We start from the raw sequence: 21890 nt of genomic DNA on the forward strand, positions 1-21890 counted from the left end.
AATCCCAGCACTCAGGAGGCAGAGGCAGGTGGATCTCTGAGTTTGAGGCCAGCCTAGTCTATAGACTGACCAAGGATACACAGAACAACCCTATATCAAAACAAAAACAAAAAACAAAAACATGCTAAATGAATTTTTGGTTCTTAGTTTCTGCCTCGACTCTTATTTCTGACTATGTAATAATTCTTTCAAGTCAAGAACATTTACTCCTCTGAATCTTATTACTAGGTCTTTCACACATGAAAGATGGTTGATTTGGCTTCTCAAAGTATATATTATATAAAATATAAATGTATATATTACATTATATATGCTATATTTATATACCATATATAACTATATATTAAAGGGATTGGTTAAGGAATTGGAGAGATTGCTTAGTAGCTAAGAGTACTTGCTGTTCTTGCAGAGGACCCAAATTTAGTTCCCAGAACTAAAATCCAACTTCAGATCTAAGGGATCCAATGCCCTCTTCTGGTCTCTGTGTGTACTGCATGCATGTTGTACACAGCACATGTGCAGGCCAAACATGCACATAAAATAAAAACAAATTATTAAAAAAAGATTTTGTTCAGGTAAAGCTTTTATTTTATCTTATTATCTTCTTTCTTTCTTTTTTAAGCCACCTGTTTTCTGATTAGGGAGAACAAAAAAAGAGTATGAATTTGGATGGGTGGGAAGATGGAGAAGATCTCTGAGAGAAGTAGGGGTAGGGAAACCATAATCAGAATATATTGCATAAAAAATTAATTTCAATTAAGAAACTCCAAAACAATTTGTTAGATTGGCTTTGAGAATGTGGTCTGGGTAGTCCATCAGTGGTGATCTTTCACTGGAACAACTGCAATTGTTAAGTCCAAGATACTAGATGTCTCTGCTGTCCCAACCAGGAACTGAAGGCCTAAAGGATTCATGGAGAACAGCCAGTCTTAATTTTATATTGGAACGCTGTGGTGGTTTGAATAAAAATGCCCCCCATAGGGAATGGCACTATTAGAAGGTGTGGTCTTTTTGGAGATAGTGTGTCACTAGGGGTGGGCTTTGAGGTTTCAAGTGTTCAAGCCAGGTCTAGGGGCTCTCTTCTTGCTGCCTGCCAATACAAATGTAGAACTCTCAGCTACCTCTCCAGCACCATGTCTGCCTGCACAGAGCCATGCTTCCCGCCATGTTAATAATGGACTAAACCTCTGAACTGTAAGCCAGACCCAGTTAAATGCTTTCCTTTAGAAATGTTGGTTTTAATATCAGTAGAGTATGTTGCTGTAATCGAGTAGATGAACATGCCAGTAAAAATTGAAGGCAAGCAGGCAAAAAGCAACATTACCCTCGTCTATGCCCTTTTATCTGGGCGGTCATGCTACCCACATTTAGGGCTGCCTCTTACTTTGTTAGATGATCCGATCAAGAAAATCCCCACAGGAGTTCTCATCAGCTTTGTGTTTTAGCTGGTTCCAGATGCAGTCAGGTGGGCAACCAAGATTAGCGTATCTGGTTCATATCTTATCATTACTTGGTGTGTATGCCGAGTATATATTTATTTGTCTTACTTTGCTTTCTATTACTGTGATAAGACATCAAAGCCAACTCGGGGAGGAAACGGTTTATTTTGACTTATAGTCCATCATGGTGGGAATCCAGGGCAAGCACTCAAAGCAAAACCTGGAGACAGGAACTGAAACGGGGACACGGAGGATCACTGCTCCCTAGCTTGCTCCTTGTGACTTGTTCATCTTTCCCTTTTTAAAAAAATACAACCCAGGACCACTGCTCATGGGTAACATCACCCCTAATGGACTAGGCCCTCTGACATCAATCGATAATTAAAAAAAAATTCCCTGTAGACTTTCCTGCAAGCATTTTCTCAATTGAGGTTCCTCATCCCAGACAACGCTAGCTTGTATTCAGTTGACAAAAGATGTAGCCAGCAGCATCTGTGAATCTTGGATGCGTTGGTATGGGTTTGCCGTGGTGGAATTTGACTATGATGATTGGCTACTGAGTGGAGATGTTGTGTGCATGCTGAGTGGTGTGTGTATCTAGGAATGAGTGTGCATCTTTGTGCTTGTATGAATGCGGTTGTTCAAGTCCAACTTCCTTGACTGGGCTGCTGCTGGTGCTAGTGGTGGCATGCGTTGCTGAGTGCATGGTGCTAGGTGTTTGTAAGGTGTTGGCGTTTGGCCATGGGTCAGGGGCTCAGTTGAAGTTATGGGCATCTCTCCCTCTGACAACTTCAAGACAGAGCAGGCCCCAGCTTCAGCCGTAACAGCTTGAAGTCCTTCCACTTTCAATAGACAGGAGAATCAACCATAATTAAAGCTAATTATTCCACGGTGCTCTGCATGTGTGTTGGCCTCCGAAGTACCCCACAATGAGCAGCGGCAAGGCAGTGGGGCTGTTTTTCTTCATAAAAACTTACGAGGAGTGCTGAGCAGATTAACAGCTTTAATGACAAAAATTACCGCTTACAACACTGACTTCAAATCAGAGGACAATATCCACAGACAGATATTTCCATGGTGTTCATAACAATTCATTATAGGTGGCACCAAGGGATTCCATTTTTATTTCCCTTGTGTCGTCTTTCTCGGGCTCAGGTTCATTTCTCTTAATGAGGCAGCAGAAGATAAAGGGCAGAGACAGTGTCTCCATAGTGGCTGTGAGCGGGAGGCATTTAGGGTCACAGAGCCGTCAGAGTTGGAGGGGAGGGGGCTGAGGAGAGACAGTGATGGGAGCAAGAGGCTTGCCGCCATAATGAACCAAAATTAAGACATAAATTTTCCTACCTTTGTTCCAACAGCTTCAACTTGGGGATTCAGCTTTTTAATGAGGAATGGATCAGAAGCAAAAATTATTAGCTAATTAATTGTACAGAGAATAAAAAAAACAACAAAAAAAAAAAAAAAAAAAAAAAAAACCCCAATGAACTTACAGGAAGAATTGGAAGTACGGAGTTGTCCCACCAAAGTCCTCCGGATGTGAATGGAAGGGACATTGGGGTATTGGGGCTTCCTGTGGTGCCTACTCTCTGCCTTGCTTTAGACTTTCATACAGTGCCAGCGCAGTTAGGTCAAACAGAGTAGAACAATTTGAAGAGGCTAGTATAGCATAGCCTCAGAACCATTGGACCAGTGGTGCTCTGACTGGGACATTTGCAGGAATTAGCTAGGAAGTCCCTTAGAATACCCAGAAGGATCTGATTCAGCATGTCTGGGCCGTGGTCCATGAATCTGCATCTGTAATGAGGATGCTTGGCCTGGGGAGATGGTTCAGTGGGTAAGCACTTGCCAATGAGCACGAGGACCTGAGTTTGATCCCCAGAACCTATGTAAAAACACCAGGCATGGTAGTATGCTCTTGCAATCTCAGCACTGGAAAGATAAAGATCCTGGCATTTTCTAGGTTGCTACCCCAAGTTGTCCTCTGGCTTTTACATATGCAGACGTGTGTATACCTGCACATGCGTGGATACACAGACATATAAGTACTAGGTAACTTCGCTGCCTAGTAAAGATGAATAGCCATGGACCAGTGTGTGGGAATCAAAAATTATGTTCCATTTTGTGTCTTCTTTGGACTCTGCATGAGACTTTGGAATGGGCACTTCCTTTCTCCGGTGGGCCCTTTCTTTCCTTGTCACCACACAAAGAACAATAATTCTGGTTGAGACATTACTTTGGGATGAATGCCTCATTTGCTCTCAGTGTTTGTTAAAGCCCAAATTAAATCTCAGAAACCCTGCCACACATTTTACAATCCATCCAGATCGCTAACAGGTTTAGATGCAAAAAATAATAATAATAATTAAAATAGAGAAACACGATGTGTGTAGTCAGCTCTTGGGTTGGGGCTGGATCTTCAGTTTCTTTGTTGCTGGCTTTCATAGTTTTGGTAAAGTACAGACTTTTAACTTTTTTTTGTCATGTTGAGAGAGAGAGAGAGAGAGAGAGAGAGAGAGAGAGAGAGAGAGAGAGAGAGAAACAAAACAATAGCAGAAATAGGATAAGGGGAAGATGGTTTTACAGTGGATTCAGAATGCAGCAGACAGCATGTGAGCATCTCAGTTCAATCCGGCACACTGTTGATCTCCTTTTATCAGTTCTAACAGGTTAAGGGATGTTAGCAGAACCATCTGTGAGAGCCTGATGCCTCTGTGGTGACCATCACAGACTCTTAGACACTAAAGATCCTGCACCATAGGGCTTCTCTTGAAGACCAGGCTCTGTGCCAGCCACAGCCAGGTGTGGACACTATGTAAAATAATGTAATGTGTTGATATAGTCTAGATAAATATATAGTTAAGACACCATGGGGCCATCTACCTTGGGCATTTGCTGGTACACAGGAACTTGCTGGGAGACAGAGAGAGGTAAGTATCGTGGAGGAAGTGGGAGAAAGAAACTACACTGGCAGGCTGGGAGGGAAAGTCTCAGCAGAACAGTCACGTGGATGAAGACCGTGATATATAACCCAGCTCTGGCTCCAACACTTTCTCGATGCTCTCAGTGTTTCTTGATCCCCCAGGAGCCTCAGATTCCTCCACTTTTTAGAATGCCAGCCTTCCCACCTGCAAAGGGTGGCTGCCAACCAGCAACACTTATCTGTGTTCTGCTCCGACCGCCTGTAATCCTGCCATGGTGTTGGGAAGAACTGTAACTTCCTTTCTTCACCTGTATCATGAATTCCCACAGCTTCTTTCTCTGCAGTGTCTCTTGAATTCCTTTTTTTTTTCTCTTCTCTTTTCTTTTCTGTTCTTCAACAGTTCCCATCTGGATGATGATGATGATGGAGGAGGAGACAGGAGGTCTCACTATGTAACTCTGCCAGTCCTGGACTCCACTATACAGACCAGGCTGGCCTCAAACTCCCAGAGATCCACCCGCCTTTGCCTCCTGAATACTGTGTTTAAAGATGTGTGTCACCATGCCTGACTTTCATCTGGGTTCTTAATAACAACTTCATTTTTACATCACCCGGCATAGAAACACCCCACAATGGTGCCCATGAATGGAAGCACTATGATGAAACACATCACTCTGTGCACTAACGGTCATTTTTCTGTTACCTGCTTCCTACTCGATTGTTTTATAAGTGCCAATAAACTAAATATTTGATGCCTCAATATATTTTAATTTAATAAAAAAAAACTATATTTCCCCCCTTCCCCCAATCTCTCCCCTGCCTGCCTTCTGATCTTTGTCAAGTAGTTCTTTCTGCTTTAATGTCATGTGTGTGCCATTACCTGCTTATCCCAGCACTGATTCTGCTTCTCCCCACACCCTATTCCTCATATAAGAGAAAGCTTGCTGCTTGTCTTTATGAGTCTAGTTTATTTCACTTAAAAAAAAATACCTGTATTCCACTGTGAGTGCGCCCCACATTTTCTTTATCTGTCTCTATTGATGGACATTCGGGTTTCAGTTTCTTAGGTATTATGAATAAATATGGCTGGGTAAGACTCTGCTATGTTTACTTTGAGTCTTTGAGGAGTGGTATAACTGTCTCATATGGTTGTTCTGTTGTTAGCTTTTTTGAGGATCCACTACACTGACCTGCTTTGTGGCTGTAGAAGTCTACATTTCCCACAATGCATGAGGCTTCCTCTTACCCCACATCCTCACCAACATTTGTTGTAGCTTGTTTTCTTGATAACAGCTACTCTGATTAGGGCAAGGGGGAATCTTTGAAGGTTGATCCTGATTGTCAACTTAACAGGATCTAGAGTCATTGTGATGGTGTGTATATGCTTGGTCCAGGGAGTGGCACTATTAGAAGGTGTGGCCCTGTTCAAATAGGTGTGATCTTTTTTGGAGTAGGTGTGTCACTGTGGCTTTAAGAACCTCATCCTAGCTGCCTGGAAGCCAGTATTCTGCTAGCAGCCTTCAGATGAAGATCTAGAACTCTCAGCTCCTCCTGCACCATGCCTGCTTAGTTGCTGCCATACTCCAACCTTGATGTTAATGGACTGAACCTCTGAACCTGTAAGCCCCATTTAAATGTTGTCCTTTATAAAAATCGTCTTGGTCATGGTGCCTGTTCATAGCATTAAAATCCTAACTAAGACAGTCACCTAGGAGACACACCTCTGGGGACATCTGTGAGGAAGTTTCTAGATTGGATTTATACAGATAGGGAGACCCTCTTTAGCACAGGCAGCAGTCTTACATGCACAGGAGTTCTTGACTGAAAAAAAAATAATAATAATAGAAAAGCAAGCTGAAGCTAGCTCTTTCCTTCCTCATTGTGGGTCCAACATGACTCTTGCTGTCATGACTTCCTCACTGTGGGGAGCCTTTTCATTCTTCAGTTGCTTAAATTAGGTATTCTGTCATGGCAGTGATAAAGTAATACAGACTCTTAAAACAATTTTAACATCAAATTTCCCAGTGATTAAAAATGTTGGACTTGTCTTCAGGTATATGATGCCGCCCATGTGCTTGCTTTTCAGAGGCAACTCTTCAGTTCAATCTGCTTGCTTATTGGTCACATGATTTTGTTAATTTCTTCTTGTTGTTTAAGTTTCTAGCTCCTTTTGAATTCTAGACACCAATCCTGCATGTAATGCATATTTGGCAAAAATATCTCTCCCTGGTCTGGAGGCTGCCTATTCACACTGCAGATGGTTTCCTTTGCCGTATGGAGGCTTTTCAATTCTGTGCTATCACATCTGTCAATTCCTGGGATTATTTCCTTCGTTTTTGGAGTTTTTTTTCTTTCTTTCTTTCTTTCTGAAAGCCCTCACCTATGTGTGTACCTTAAAGCATTATCTCCTAGCTGTTTCATGTCCTACATTAAAGTACATGATCTATTTGGAATTGATTTTTTTGGTACAGAGTGGGAGAGATGAATCTACTATCATTCTTCTGCACGAGGATATCACATTTTCTTGCACCGTTTATTGAAGAAGCTGTCCTTCTTCCAGTGAATATTTTTGACATTTTTATTGTAAATTAAGAGGCTATTGCCGATAGCTGTGAGCACTTATTCTGGGTTCTCTATCCCATTGCATTCTCCTCTCCTCTTCTACATGCCTGTTTTGTGCTAGTATCATATGATTTTTTTTTTTTTTTTGTTATCATGGCTCTGTATCTAATGTACAACCGAGTATTGTGATTCCTCCAATATTATCCTTTCTGCTTAGGATTTCTTTGGTTATACATTTTGTGCTTCCGTTTGAATTATAGGATGTCTTTTTTGGTACTAGTCCTGTGAGGAACATCATTGGAATTTGACTGAGGATTGCATTGAAAACTTGGATTGCTTTGAAAATCAAGCTTCTTTCTTTCTTTCTTTCTTTCTTTCTTTCTTTCTTTCTTTCTTTCTTTCTTTCCTCCTCCTCCTCTTCCTCCTCCTCTTCCTCCTCCTCCTCCTCCTCCTCCTCCTCCTCCTCCTCCTCCTCCTCCTCCTCCTCCTCCTTCTTCTTCTTTTTTACAATACTAATTCCCAGTTCATGAGTATGAGAGGTCTTTCTGTCTTCAATTTCTGATTTTAAACTGTCTTAAAATTCTCATTGTAGGGAACCTTAATCTTCTTGGTTAGGTTGTCCATAGTTGTTATTCTTACTTTTCGAAACTCACATGATTTCTTTCTCAGCAAGTTTATGATTGATATATAGAAAGACCGTCAGTGTTTGTGTGTTGATTTTGCATCTTGTTATTTTTGCTGAGTATGTGTATTGGGTCTGAGATTTTTTTTCCACGTGGAATCTTTAAGGTCTTTGAAATATAGGGTCCTATCATCTACAAATAGGGACACTTTGATAACTTCTTTTACTATCTGTATTCCTTTTTCTCTTTATCACTGATCTGGTCAAGACTTTGGACATGGTGAGAGCGGCAGGAGTGGGTACCCTTGTGTCCTTCCTGATATTGGACGAAATGCTTTCAGCTTTCTCTCATTCAGTATGATATTGACTGTAGCTTTATCATGTGCAGGCTTTATCGTCCTGTCTTCTTCTGGTGTCTAATTTCTTCAGACATGACATCAGACATTGTCAAGGACCTTTTCTCAAACTATGGAGATGATTGTGTGATTTCCATCTTTATTTCTGTCCGATTGCATTTGCTGATTGGCCTATGTTGAACTAACCTTTCTTGCATCCTTGGTTTAGAACCAAATTGGTCATGGACTAAAATCTTCTTAATGCATTGTTGAATTCAACGGTAAAGTACTTGATGGAAAAAATATTACATTTATTTTTATCAGGGAAGTTGGCCCGCAGTTTAAATTATTTTTCTTATTGTGTCATTATCTGGCTTTGGTGTCAGAATACTGGGTTTGTAAAGTGAGTTAGTGGTGCACCTTCCCTTTTGATTTATTTTTTGTGGGAAAATTTGGTGAAATCTTCCTAAAGGTTTAGTAGAATTTGGAAGCAAATTCATCTGATCTTGGAATTTTCTGTGTTGGGAGAGTTTTCTATACCTAAATATGAGACCAGGGACTGAAGTCATCCACTATTAATGTATCAGGACCTTTGTGACATTATTTAGAAGGAGCATAGAGATTGTTTCTTTTCTTAGAGTTGTTGGGTATGTGCCACTACTCTCTTTCTCTCTTTTTAACTTTTATTTGTTCTTTGTGAATTTCACATCATGCACCCCAACCCCATTCTCCCCCTTTTCTCATACCCTCCCTCCACTCTTTGTGACCTCCCCTGCAACAGAGAAGAAAAATCTCATTTGTAGTGTGTCACAGTGTGTCCACATTACACCCCTTTGTCCACACTTCTTCGATTGCAAATGTTCATTGCAGTGACTCGTTGTTCTGGTACAAGGCCTCTGGCTTCTGCTACTCTGTCAACACTGGAACCTGACTGGGATGTCTCTCGGATATCTGATTGTTGCCCTGTGTCATGGAGATCCAGTAGTTTTGGATCTGTGGACCTTCATGCACTCTAGCAGTTAGTTCATCGATGGGATAGAATCTTGTTGGAGTAGGCTAAGTCAAATCCCTGGATCTGGGCGTGAAAGGTATCTGAGCTGGTCAGCCAGCAACATCACCCTTTCTACCCCACACCTCCCCCAACCCTCATAACCGGGGCCATATTTACCCTGCTGCACAGGCGAGGTGTAGAGCATACTCTTTCAAGTGTTGCAGCCCGTGAGGGACAAAGCCAGTTCTCCCACGCTCATGGAGCCATCTCCCCTGCTTGCTGTAGATGGTGAGGGATAAGGGAGGGGAGGAGGTTGTCCCTCCCTAGTTTGCATCACTGTCCAGTAGACAAGAGACAGGGCCAGCTCTCCTGAGTGCTACAGCAGGTATGGGGAGAGTCCCTTCTCCTGCTCTGGTGACCTTGGGGCCAGCTCTCCTGCCTGCCATAGGTGGCAAGGGGTAAGAGGTTGGGTGGGGGTTGGTTCTTCTTCAGCCTCGTCACCTCATGACTGACAAGTGACATTTCCAGCTCTCCCTATGCTCACGCCCTTGGGGCTGGCTCACCAGTACCCCCACCCCCAGCGTCAGCTCTATTGTGCTGCTCATGCAAGGTGCAAGACCTACTCTCCTGAGTGCTGTAGCTGGTGAGAGGCAGGGTCAGCTAACTCCCTTGCATTCTAGTCCCCTAGGGATAGCTCTCCCACAATGCCCAGTTGAAGGATGGGGCCAGTTCTGAGCAGCCCTCAGACATTAACATGTCTCCAGGTGGCAGCTCAGACTAGAGATATCTGCCTGGATTTTGGTGGTAACATACCACCAAAGCAGGGGTCTGCTACTACAGGGCCATGAACCCAGACATGGACCCTAGTGGCAGCATAGGCCAGAACACTACTATTGTCCCAGGAGGTATCACTGGCTACTCACATCAGGCTGTTCCTCACTACCCCTGAGTCTGCAGTTCTGCCTCTCTTCACTGTGTCCACATCCCTCTGTTTCTTTCTTTTCCATTTCTCCACCACTTACTTGCTTCTTTTTGTGGTATCTGAGGTCTCTGAGTGTCTGGGATCTTCTTAGGAGTGATCCCAGGAGTGCTAGGTCCTGCTTATGTGTTATGAACCCAGGGCAGGGGTCATCTTGAGCATGATCAAGGCTCCCACCCCTAGGCTTGTGCAGCTTCAGACTGGAGATCATCTTAAAGTAGTTCCTTGTCTCAGCCCCATGGCGCAGGTCTGGTGGTCTTTTTGGTCTCGCTCCTTGTCTGGTCCACCTGAGTGGCCTCATGTGATGTCTGTGCTATGGTCCCAGGTGAGGTTCTTCTAGTGTTCTGCTTGCTCAGCATCCTGGAAGCTCATCCCAGCCTGTGCAGCACCAGACTGGTAGTCATCTCAGGCTTGCTTTTTTCAGAGAATGTTAGGCTATTAAACGTTCAGATGTTTATAGGTCAGAACACTGAGGGTAGACATAGCCTCTCTCCTCTCTGCCACCAACTGAGGCACATGTGTCAGAGTAGCCACACCTACAGTTCCTTTAGAAGTAGGGCTGTCCCTATTCTTAGTAGACCTCTAGAGGTCTGGCAAATCCAGCCCTTAGAGAGCTGTCTTTTTCTGTCATGTGTTCTAGCACAGCCTTTAGTGAGCCATTTGTAATTGTGCAAGCACACAATATACTCCTGGAAACATGCTTTGCTGATGTGATTCCATCTGCCTGCAGTGCCTTCCAGACAGATTGGCATGCCTACTCTATCTTAGCAGAGTGATAAGAAAAAGTAGAAGGGGGCTGAAGAGATGGCTCTGTGGTTAAGAGCTCACACTGTGGGCCAGAGTTTGCTTCTCAGCATCCCTGTTGGATGGCTTACAACCTTCAGCTGCAGGGGTTTTGATGCCCTCTTCTGGACTCAGCAGCCCTTACACTCATGCGTGCACACTCCCACACAGACATACATATACATACATAATTGAAAATAAAATAAGGGCTAGGTATCTTGGCACACTCTTTAATCCTAGCACTTGGGAGGCAGAGGCAGAGCTCTGTGTATTTGAGACCAGCCTCGTCTCCATAGTGACTTCTGCAACAACCAGGGTGACATAGAAAAACCCTGTCTCAAAAACAATCTTAAAAAGTATGAATGGAAGCAAGTTAGTATCTTCTCCATTATAAGTGCATATCATATAGGTGAAGGGCGGTCCCATGGCTTTGTTCAGTCCTTGGTCATAGAAATTGAACACATCTAATATGTGCAACCAAGCAGTATTGGAGAACTGTTGATTTCCAGTTGCTCCTATAAAGCATTTCAGTCTTCTTGAACTTCTGCTTTTCATTCTGTTGAGGCTACAGTTAAGAAAGTCTGTGTTTCATATCGTAGCTGACAAACTATTATGATAAATAATATACAATGTTCTAGGCACAAGAAACTAGTCAGTGAAATTCTCTCATTAATCTTGCAAAGCGCATTCTGGTCCTATCCTTCTTTTTAAGTATAAAGAAATCAGAGCCAGGTTAAATAATGTGTGTAAGAAATGGTGGTCCTCTGGCTCCAGATCCTCCGCCCATGAAAACAGAGCCTCTGTTCATGGAGACTGAAGCAGTTCTATAAGAGTCCAGAAAGTGGGCCAATTAAGGAGCCATTCTCATTCAGTCTGATGTCATGCATCCCTTCCCCAAATTTGGTGAGGTTCCCCAGAATATATGTTCTTAGAAGCCATGCTGCAGGATTATTTATACAGCTTAAACCTTAGCTTCACACCTTTGTGTGAAACCCTCTGAGCCTCCTAGAAAACATCTTTTTTTCCCCCTCAAGTAGAAGGGGAAAGTCTTCCCTAGAGCCTAAGGTGGCTGCGTGGTTTGCTTCCACCCTTTCAGAACTAGACTCTTCATCCCTCCATTGGTGGGTAAAGAACATTTGTAAAGAAATATGTCAGGCAGGAAAATAATGGGACAAGCATATGCCCTGCTACCTAGAGCCACCTGGAGATGGACACGTCTGGAGAGCATTTGCATACAGCCCACCTTTCATTCTGTTTATTTAAAACATTAATATTCACATCGTTTCTGCTCTTGGTGTCACAGTAGAATGGAGAACAATGCTGGGTTTGTAAGAGGTTTCAATAAATTTTTATAGAAACGAAGTCGGGATCCTATAGCTGGAGAAACACAGTAAAGGCTATGCATAATGTTCATCGAAGCCATTAATAGGATTTTCTGAACCATTCCAAATGCCCATAATTAGGTAGTGTCTATGTAAATTGTGGTTTACTCCTGTAGCAGAATGTTTTGCAGTCATTAGAATAGTTTTTCACAAATAATTTTTAATGGGGTAAGAATTTTTAATGAGATAATATTAAGTGAAAAGGCAGGATGCAAGATTATTATATAAAGTATTCTTGGCTATGTAAAAATAGGCATTAATAGTCATTAAGAAAGAATAAAGATTGCACATATTTCCCTAAAATATATTGTCAAGGGATGAGGTAAGGAGCAGAAGAGGACCTATAGAATGATGCTATTTTGTCTGTCTGTATGTCTGTCTGTCTGTCTGTCTGTCTGTGTGTCTGTCTGTGTGTCTGTGTTTGTGTGTGTGTGTGCGCACATGTGGTTGTGTTCTGGAAGATCACACAATAATTGTTGTTCTGGTATAGAGCAAACGAATAACTATTTTTGTAATAATTTATATTTCAGATTTTAAAAGTGTCCTTATAATTTCTTCTGTGCAACAACAGTTCCCATTTTTGCAAAAGTCTGCATCCAATCGTTTGCCCTCCTACCCTCTACCTGTACACCTTGCCCACTCGCCTACCTAGTCATGTGTCTGCCTAAACTATATTCATCATTTAGCCATAAAGTGAATCTGAGTGGGCATGTAGGTAACATTTCTTTTTATTTTGACTTTCTTTTTTATAATATGTATATCTTATATTCATGTTTTACAAACATCAAACAAGATTTGGAAGAGGCAGAAAATCTGGAATGCAGTCAGGGACAGAATGTTAAGAGCCTCTGCTCTGATCTTATTGACATCTCTAGGAGCCTCCATAGGTAATTAGAGGTTTGATTCCTCAGAGTGACCTTGTTCTGACAGTACTGTGATAGATATGCTTGCTTAGTGCCTTTCTCCATAGCACCCTGTTGATCTTTCATTGCATTTTATTAATTAGCGTGTCAGTCTATTTAGTATTTATTTATAAGATTTATTTTTATGTTTTAATTATGAGTATGTCTGCATATTTGTGTATGTACATATGAGTGCACGTGCCCTTGGAGGCCAGAGAAGGGCAGTGTATCTCTCTTACCCCGCTCCTGCCCCCCAGCTGCAGTTACAGACAGTTGTGTGTTACCTGATGTGGTTTCTAGGAACCAAACTCGGGACGTCTGCAAGAGCAGCATGTGCTCTTAACTGCTGAGCCATGGCTCTAGCCCCTCTTGTTTACTCTGTGTTTTTATAGGACCTGATCAAGGATCACCTCCACTTGTTATTGAAGGCCCAGCTCCTAAGCAGTGGTTCAATAAACACTCTTTGTTACCAAACGAAGAATTCACCAGTTATGACTCTTGGTTTCCAGAATCAGTGGCAAAAGTCTGTACACAAAGAGTGGAAATTGACACAGCAGATTTATGCACAATGGCCACGCATGTCCCAATAGTGGGGCAGCTAGGGTAGGGACAGCAAAAGAGTGGGTCACATCTTGGGACAAGGGGGACATGTGTTAGGACAGCTCTGTGCTTCTAGAAAGGGAGCATTCTCATTGCTACAGTGGCAAGTGTCAGTTGGTTAGATATGTGCTGAGAGTTCCTCTGTTGTCACACCTCCTGAAAAGCAAGGCTGGACATGGGTTGCCAGCTGCTGTCCTTGACCCTATTACAAGCACATGCTTCTCTTGCCCAGAAACCTGTTGCATTTGAACTGTTAAATTGAAATGATAGCAAGGGATTTGGATAGCTGTTTTTATTTTGTTGTTTTTTGTTTTTGATATGGCTGAACTAAGAACTGACTGTGTGGCTCTCTCTCCAGGCCACCTCATTTTGTTATCTGCAGAGAGAGGGTGGTGAGTGGATAATTTGTTATGATTTGGGTGTGAGGTATCTCTCTGAAAGGCTCACGTGTTCAAAGCTTGGGTCTTAGCTTACTAATGAGTGGTGACAGGCCTTGATCCCTAACTGTATCAGTCTTTAAAGGAGTTTGTAGCTCAATGGGATATTATGGGATGTTTTTAGCAAGTAGTTTACTGAAAGATGTGACTTAGAAGGAAACAGCTTGTCCCCAGATCCTGATCTCTTTCTCTCTCTTCATTTCTTTGCTACCTGGATATTATGAGGTGAGGAGCTTTTCTGTGCCACGTGCTTCTGTCACAGTTTCTACCATTGTCAGGCCTGGAACGACAGAGCGAGCTGAGCACAGAGAGAAGCCTCAGAAAGCATGAACTTGAACAAATCTATCCTCCTTGATACTCTTCCTCTTAGATATTTGTCACAGGAGCAAACTGTGACCAGCGGTCACTGCAGAGCCTCAGGGAATGGTGAAGACGACTATATGAAATGAAAGTCTGACTAGGAGAACCCTTGGATGTGATTTCTACTTCCTGTCAATGGAGACCCAACCTACAGAATGGCAGGAGATGAGTGAAAGCAAACTATGTAATGAGAAAAGTTCTTAGCACATCTTCACAGAGGAGTGTCCAATTCTTCAAGGACAGAAACTGAGGAGTTGCCTTAAATGGATATACTTACACACGAGAGTCAATTCAATTCTGACTTTCTCATCTTCTCTATGGGTTGGCTTTACAAATTTCTCAACCTTGCCTTCCTTTTCTGTACAATGAGCTAATGGTAACAATACCACATATAAACATTCTATGAGGAATCAATAAGAGGACTCAGAAGCAATAACCAGAATGCTGCCTGGCTTTTAGTCACCAGACACCAGAGTCACTAGCCGTGATAACTGAGTGTAATTGGTGTGCAAAGCTGGCATTGGTTTTCCACAGCCCTCATAATGGGCTTTCTAGAAGCACTGAGAAAGTCTTTAGGGAATGGTTCTCATGCCAGTGTGCTTCCCACACAGAGAAAGACATCTGTGATTGTCTTTTAAAAGCTGGAATGAAATAAAATTCTAGAACCCAAGGATGTCTATGTCATTACAGTCACAATTTTCACCCTGAGTGTCTTCCAACTATATCTTTTGTAGGCCCCTAAGCCATCTGAGGTTGGTCATCAACTCTTCCTGAGTACTGAAGTTCATCTGTGTCGCTTGTCTGCACAGGTAGCCATGGGGGGATGGAAACAGAGGCCTGTCTGACTCCAGACCCTTGAGATTCATTTACCTCTAGGCTGTACAGCCTCTCTGACTCTTGGTTGTGCTTTCTCTGAGCTGTACCCAAAGGCTGCTATGATTCCCCGCCTCTCTGTAGCAGGCTCGTGGGTTCCACTGTCTGGGAGCTTCTGTATTCCATGGGTTTCCTGCTCCCTACCTTCCATCTCTTTTAGTTTTAGCTGAGAATCACATGCTGGGTCTTGAACTCTACCCTCTAATGGTTTCAGAGGAGAGAAGATGACCCTGAGTGTAGGCCAGCTGATCCCAGAGCATGGGAAAATCATCAACAAAAGACACAAAAGTGTTTTTCTCCCTCAAGAACTGTTTAGTCAGGGCTGCATTTTCCGACACGCAGAGCACATTTTTTGTTAATCTGTTATTGGTGGCAGCATTGGAGAGAGAAGACAGCGCTGTGTTATCTACACCAAACAATTCATCAAACAAAACCAGGGGATCCAAGATAGTCTCTAACAAAGCAAAGTCAACACTGGTCTCTCTGTCATGGGTCACACACACCAACTGTCCCTTTGATAGGTAGGGGAGGTTATCTTAATGTGCTCTGGGCCAACAAGCACCTCATTCTTTCCCAAGCCCTTCCTGTCCCTGCTGACCTGCAGGGCTCTGGGCTGTTTGGGACAGTGGGAATAGGATGAATAGCAAGGACAGGCAGAATCAGAATGCACACATGGGGGAGAGTCTGGCTCTCCGTGGGGAGGACAGGCTTGGCCTCTGGGGAGGCACTGAAGGCAGAGGCTTCATCCACTCTTGCAAACATCTTCCTGAGAACTGTTGGGGGCCATTCTGCTTAGAATATGAAAGGCAGAGGGTGTTCTCTTAGCACTTTCCAAATGCTGTGCCTACAGCTAAAAGCCAACATAACTTCCTTCATCTAGTCTTTTAGACCAAGAATTAGGTGCTTTTTATCATCCTTTTGTGATACATACATTCATACAAACACACACATATAAATACAAACACATATATGCCCACACAGATACATACACACATCACACACACACACACACACACACACACACACACACACATGCACACATGCACACATATGCCACAGAGAAGTCATAGATATCCTTTGCCTCTCTCCATGAGTCTCCCACATGAGTGAATGAACTTAGTGGTCTTCCTTCAACCTTCCAGAAGAACCATTGAGATGAAATCTTTTGTCTTGGTCCAATTCTCTCAAAATTACTTTTGTCTTGAGTATCAAGTCATCACAGATCCATTGCAGAAATTTGGGACAATATAACAAGATAAGATGAAAATAATAGGGGTGTATTCTCTCACCAACAAAAATTTAACATTTGATTATGTTTTTAACATAAGATCATGGCCTTTTAGCATACTTGAAAGGGCATAGTTTATAATACATACATACATACATACATACATACATACACACACATACATACATACACACACATACCCCTATATGTATGTATAGCACATATATTACATTCAACTGAATCATATCAGCAATGATTTTTATTTTAACATCCACTTTGGAAGCCTTAAAATATTTAAAATTATCTGGGAGTGGTGGTATGAGCTTGCTTTTAATTCCAGCATTTAGGAAGAAGAAGCAGCCAGATCTCTGAGTTCAAGGTCAGCCTGGTCTACAGAATTAGATCCAGGACAGCCAGGGTTACACAGAGAAACCCTGTCTCAGTAAATAAAACAAAACAACAACAGTTAAAATTCTTTCTCTCTGTGTGTCTATCTGTCTGTCCTGTCTGTGCACATAGTACAGGTACCTGTGGAAGCCAAAAGAGGTCATCAGATGTTCCAGAACTGGAGTGACCTTCAGTTGCCAGCCTCTGGACTTGGGTCCTCTGAAAGGACAGAATGCACTTTTAACCACCGAGTTGTCTTCTCAGCTCCTCTAGCATCCATGTTAGTAGTCAAGCTTTGAGAACATTCTGAGGCATCCTTTAACTTCCCAGTGTGGTAATTAATCGATGATGGTTTCTGTTGGTACAGGTGTCAGGTTTCCAAAAAGAGAAGCATTTGTTTGGTATTCCTGCAAGTACAAACCGTTCTGGTGCAGATTTTATTTCTAGCATAAAAAGATATTGGGAAAAGCTGTGGATGATGTGGTCAAAGAATTATTTGATTAGCAATTTTATTTTTAATCAAGGTCATATACAGTTTAGTCATATAATGACCATACTTAAAGTAAATATAGCCCCAAGGTTTTTACATGAGTTTTCTCCTTTAATTATCCCATATCCTTCTAGATGAGTTTCAGAAATACTTTTATTTGCACAGACAGGGAAATTGAAGCTTACAAAAGCCAATGGACTTAATGAAGTCTAAAGCCTATTAATGATATTTATCTTTCTGATACAGGGATTGTTTTCTCATCCAGTCTGCTGTGCTCTCAGTTCATGTGGACATAAATATTATATGTAATATGGAATGCACTGATTTACAGAGAACTATCTTAACCCATATGATTTTGAAGTATAATATTAATTGATACATATTTGATTTATGAATTTATTCTTGGTCCACATGTTGGAAAAATTTCAACATCACTATTTTTAATAATAATATTAATTTCTGTTATGTTTTAGTATGAAATATTTCACTCTTGCGTCGCTTCATCCGAAATTACAAGGCTGTACCCAGGACATGCTTGATTTCTGCTCTGTTTTCACTGTGAAAAGTCAGAGTGAATGCCTGAGGATGGCTCAGTGGGTAAAAACCTAACAGTACAAGTGTGCAGACCTGTGTGCGGACCTGTGAATGTGTTGGCATATGTCTGTAATTGCAGAGAGCCCTTGGTGAGACGGGAGGCAGAGACAGGAGAATCCTCTGAAGATCGAGGGCCAGAGAGTTGGGCCAAAGCAGTGGTGCACAGCACAAAGACTTTGTCTCAAACAAGGTGGAATGTAAAGACCGACACCCATGATTGTCTTCTGACTTCCACACGTGTGCCAGGGAATCTACACCTATGCATGGGCGCATGTATGCATGCACACATGCACACATGCACGCAGTAATCAGAGTAAGTATGGCTAAGGATTCCTTGATTATTGTTCTTTCTGTAAACTAGCACTGATTGTAGGTCCCTTGAGGTTATCTATGCTTAGACGTGTTGTATGCGCTATGACAGACTGACCTGTGCTGACACTTGTGTGCACTGTGACAGACTGACCTGTGCTGACCCTTGGTACCTCCATTAGTTGGTTTCTCTCATCTAAACTGTCTCCATTCAATGGGCAGTGGGCTTTAGGGTATGATGTCATGGCAAGGAAGGAGGCATGGGACACAGCTCATTTGGAGGTCCTGCTTATGAGCTTGGGACCATGTTTCTCTGAGCTGCTGCCTCTGTCTCCCCAGGAGCTCGGCTAATTTACTTATTAAAATAAATTTGCTCACCCTGCAGAAGATGGCAGTTCAATCACACTGTTTTTAGGCTGTGTCTATTAGGTGACTCAAAGGCTGGGTTGTAGCATAATAAGCCCAATTAAAAGGAAAAACACAGCAAAAATCCAAGGCACATCCTCTACCCTCTAAATGGGGTTCACGGCCCTCTGAGGACTTGCAAATCCCTCTCCTGCACTCAAGGCCGCTCCTTGGAGCTAATTGTACACTTTTATAGCTTTCGCTGACCTCATGATGGCACAGAGAGAAGGTGGGATGGGGTTAGGGGAGACTGGTTTCTAGGACTTAGGTCCAAGGCACAGAGGATCCAAAGTACACCCTAAAAGAGCTGCAGGGGTCCAGGGAAGGGGGAGTTGCTCTCAAGAGTCACAGTCTCCATGCTAAGGAGCTCAACTCACTGCACTTGGACAGGTGGGCGTGGCCACTCTCATGAGCCAGGTGATGGCACCTGAGACTGTCACAGAAGCACTTCCCATGGCCAGTAAACTGTTGAACACTATCCCTAGCCAGCGTCTACTGCCATTTTTGTTACTTTAAATATATAGTTTTCACTGATGTGCATAAAATGTAAACTGGAATACAGATCATAGTAAAGAGTATGTTTGGCTCTTGGAATGCTGGGAAATTTACTTTACTTCGGACAATATTTATAGTTATCACGGCAGACATTTCCTTCTTTTCTTTTTTCCTTCCTTCCTTCTTTCTTTCTTTCTTTCTTTCTTTCTTTCTTTTCTTTTTAAAAGATGTCTTTTTACAAAGAATACTAATACTAAAACCAAAAATTACAAACCACTGAGGAAGTCTGAATGTTCTAGAGGGTCGGTAAAAAAATGCTTGTTGTGGCCAGGAGGCAGCATCAGAAAGATGGTTGCCTATGTAGAGAGCACTGGTTGCGAGTCTAAGGCCCCGAGTTCTCCTCTGGGCTCAGCTGTCCGTCTGTGGGGCTTGCTGGATGCTGCTGGATGCTGCTTTGCCTCCCATGGCTTGGCTTCCTTTTTTGATTGTAGGATCTTGGGTTCGGTCACTCTTCCAGTGGAATTAAATAACTTTTCCAACTCTCAAGATGGCTTGGAAATGCTTTTTAAAAAGGTGTGTCTAGCAAGCTCCTAATTCCTCAGCATTTTGTAAACCAGACTGGGAAGACTACAAGAGCTATGGGTGACAGACTGGAAAGACAACACGATGGTTTGGCTGCTCTTCCAGAGGACCTGGGTTCAATTCCCAGCACCTACAAGGTGGCTTACAACTGTATATGACTCCAGTTCCAGGGGATCTAATATCCTCATATAGATATGCATGTAGGTAAAACACTAATGCACACAAGATAAGTATAAATAAATCATTTAAAAATTATTCATTGATAGTAGATGAACCATTTCTAACTTTCCCTTTTCTTAATTTTTCATTTGTGGAGAACTATTACTTTTTAATAAAAAGGTTTTTTACTTGAATCACTTTCTGTATGCCTGTATCAGTGTGCCCTGTTTGTGTAATATGTACAATGGCTAGAGGAGGGCGTCAGATCTTCCTGGAACTGTCATTAGGGATGGTTTTGAGCAGCCCCGTGGACTGCTAAAACTGAGCCTGGGTCTTTTAAAGGGGAGCAAGCACTCTTAACCACTGTCTTGCCAGTCCCCAAGAGTTATTATTTAATGTGTGGAAAATGACCAAAGTTTATTATTTAAAGTGTTTTATGAGCAGGGTGGGGAACGTAGCTCAGTGGGAGCATACTTGACTGTTCCGTATATGGTCCTGGGTTCAATGCCCAGTGCTGCAGAAAGAAACAAACCCAGAGAACAGAGAACACTCTCCGGATGACAACTCTAAAGCCACACATGGTGTGCACAGAGAGGGGGCTTTTTCTCAGTGCTGGACTTAACTTAACAAAATAGTTTAGTGTCTCCAAGCTAAAAGGAAACCAAACCAAATAAAAACCTCAGAGATGCATTGATTCTATCTACCCCCACACCATGACTTCTGTTTGCAAGTGGTCTTTGGCAGAGTAGAGTGACACTTACCTTTCCTTCAGGTCTGCCTCGTTCCACACAAATGTTGTAAGTATGTGTCGGGATTTGACTGTCCCTTGTCCCTAGTGGATCATTCCATTGTAGGAGCTCTGTGTCCTCATTTGTGGCCTTTAGTAAAGACCTTACTGGTAAATTTTCTCCTTAATCCTTTTCCTCACATGCAGCTTTCAAAGTCCCTTAGAAAATTATTACTGAAAACACAATCATTGTAGAGAATTTAGAAACTGAAAGATAGGACAAAAAATATATATATCAAAATTACCCAGAAGCCAGAAATCTAGGGACAGTCACTATTGACCTTTTGCATTTTGATTTATTAATTTGTTTTTTACACAAATGCATTTTATTTTGATCAAGCCCACTCTCATTCCCTACCTCCTGCATGGTGGTCCCTCCTCTCACGTTTCTCCCCACATCTTAACGTCTTCTTTTAGATCCCTATACTGTATTAAGCCTAATCAGTGTTTGCCTATATACATGGCTATAAGTGCTGTCCACCACAGCATGAACTGCAGAAATATTCAAATGTCTTCTGTATTTACGGAGGCAGGGGAATGTGAGGAGCAAACAGACTGAGAGGAGGCTCAAGGGGCAGGTACCAGACAAGAGCATTGCAGATTTTGCTTGGTGATTTGAGACTTTATTGAGAGCACAATGAGAAGACAAGACAGGATTTATGAGGCCAAGGGAAGGTCATGCTTGTGTTTTACAAAGACTACTGAAGTTGTGGCAGGAGGCACCTCGTGCTCATCCTCAGCTGTCCATCTTCTGTTGTTCCTGTTGGGAATGTTTGTTTTTCTCCCATGGAGTGGAGTACTGTGTCTTGTCTTTCTTCATATACCCACCCCCATGCTCAATACAAGTCCACAGACCTCCCTTCCCTCCCTTCAACCAGTTTGAAACACTCAGCGATTCAGCCGCTAACTACAGCCCTCTCCTCCCACAGCATCACTTACCCTGCAGGCTACCTCTTCCCTGTTGGCTCCTGGATGGCAGCACAGTCATACAGTTGTACAGTCGTACAGTCACACAGTCAGGCTACTCCTGCCGAGTGGCATGTGTATCTTTCCCTTCTTTCTATTTGTGCTACTTGATTTGCTTTTTGAAGAAACTCACCAGAACCCACACATACAGGAACAGTAACTGACGCTATTGCTCTTCTCAAGGCAATAACTACTGAAAGACTTCAAACCGAGGCAGAAGTGTAGAGAACACAGAAGCTGTGTGCCACTTCTGTGGTTGAACCTGTTTCTTTTGGTCTAACACTTACTCTGTCCTATTCCAGA

The 21890-nt window shown here is 42.5% G+C and overlaps 1 long non-coding RNA gene and 1 other non-coding gene across 3 annotated transcripts in view; one reads left to right on the plus strand and one right to left on the minus strand.

Moving 5' to 3' along the window:
* The window catches only part of LOC143442538 (uncharacterized), a 77190-nt gene that overhangs the window by 6212 nt on the left and 49088 nt on the right, over positions 1–21890 (plus strand). Inside the window, exons 1-2 of one of the 2 annotated variants that reach the window (XR_013110783.1) lie at positions 16958–17080; positions 17964–18197. This is a non-coding gene — a long non-coding RNA (uncharacterized LOC143442538). Of the gene's footprint in view, positions 1–16957; positions 17081–17963; positions 18198–21890 lie in introns of those variants that run through there. The other variant, XR_013110784.1, reaches the window with a different exon arrangement.
* LOC117712188 (small nucleolar RNA SNORA17) lies at positions 10275–10406 on the minus strand. Its single transcript, XR_004607255.1, has one exon. It is a non-coding gene; the product is annotated as a small nucleolar RNA SNORA17 (small nucleolar RNA).

Source organism: Arvicanthis niloticus, chromosome 6, assembly GCF_011762505.2.
Source record: "Arvicanthis niloticus isolate mArvNil1 chromosome 6, mArvNil1.pat.X, whole genome shotgun sequence".
NCBI lineage: Eukaryota > Metazoa > Chordata > Mammalia > Rodentia > Muridae > Arvicanthis > Arvicanthis niloticus.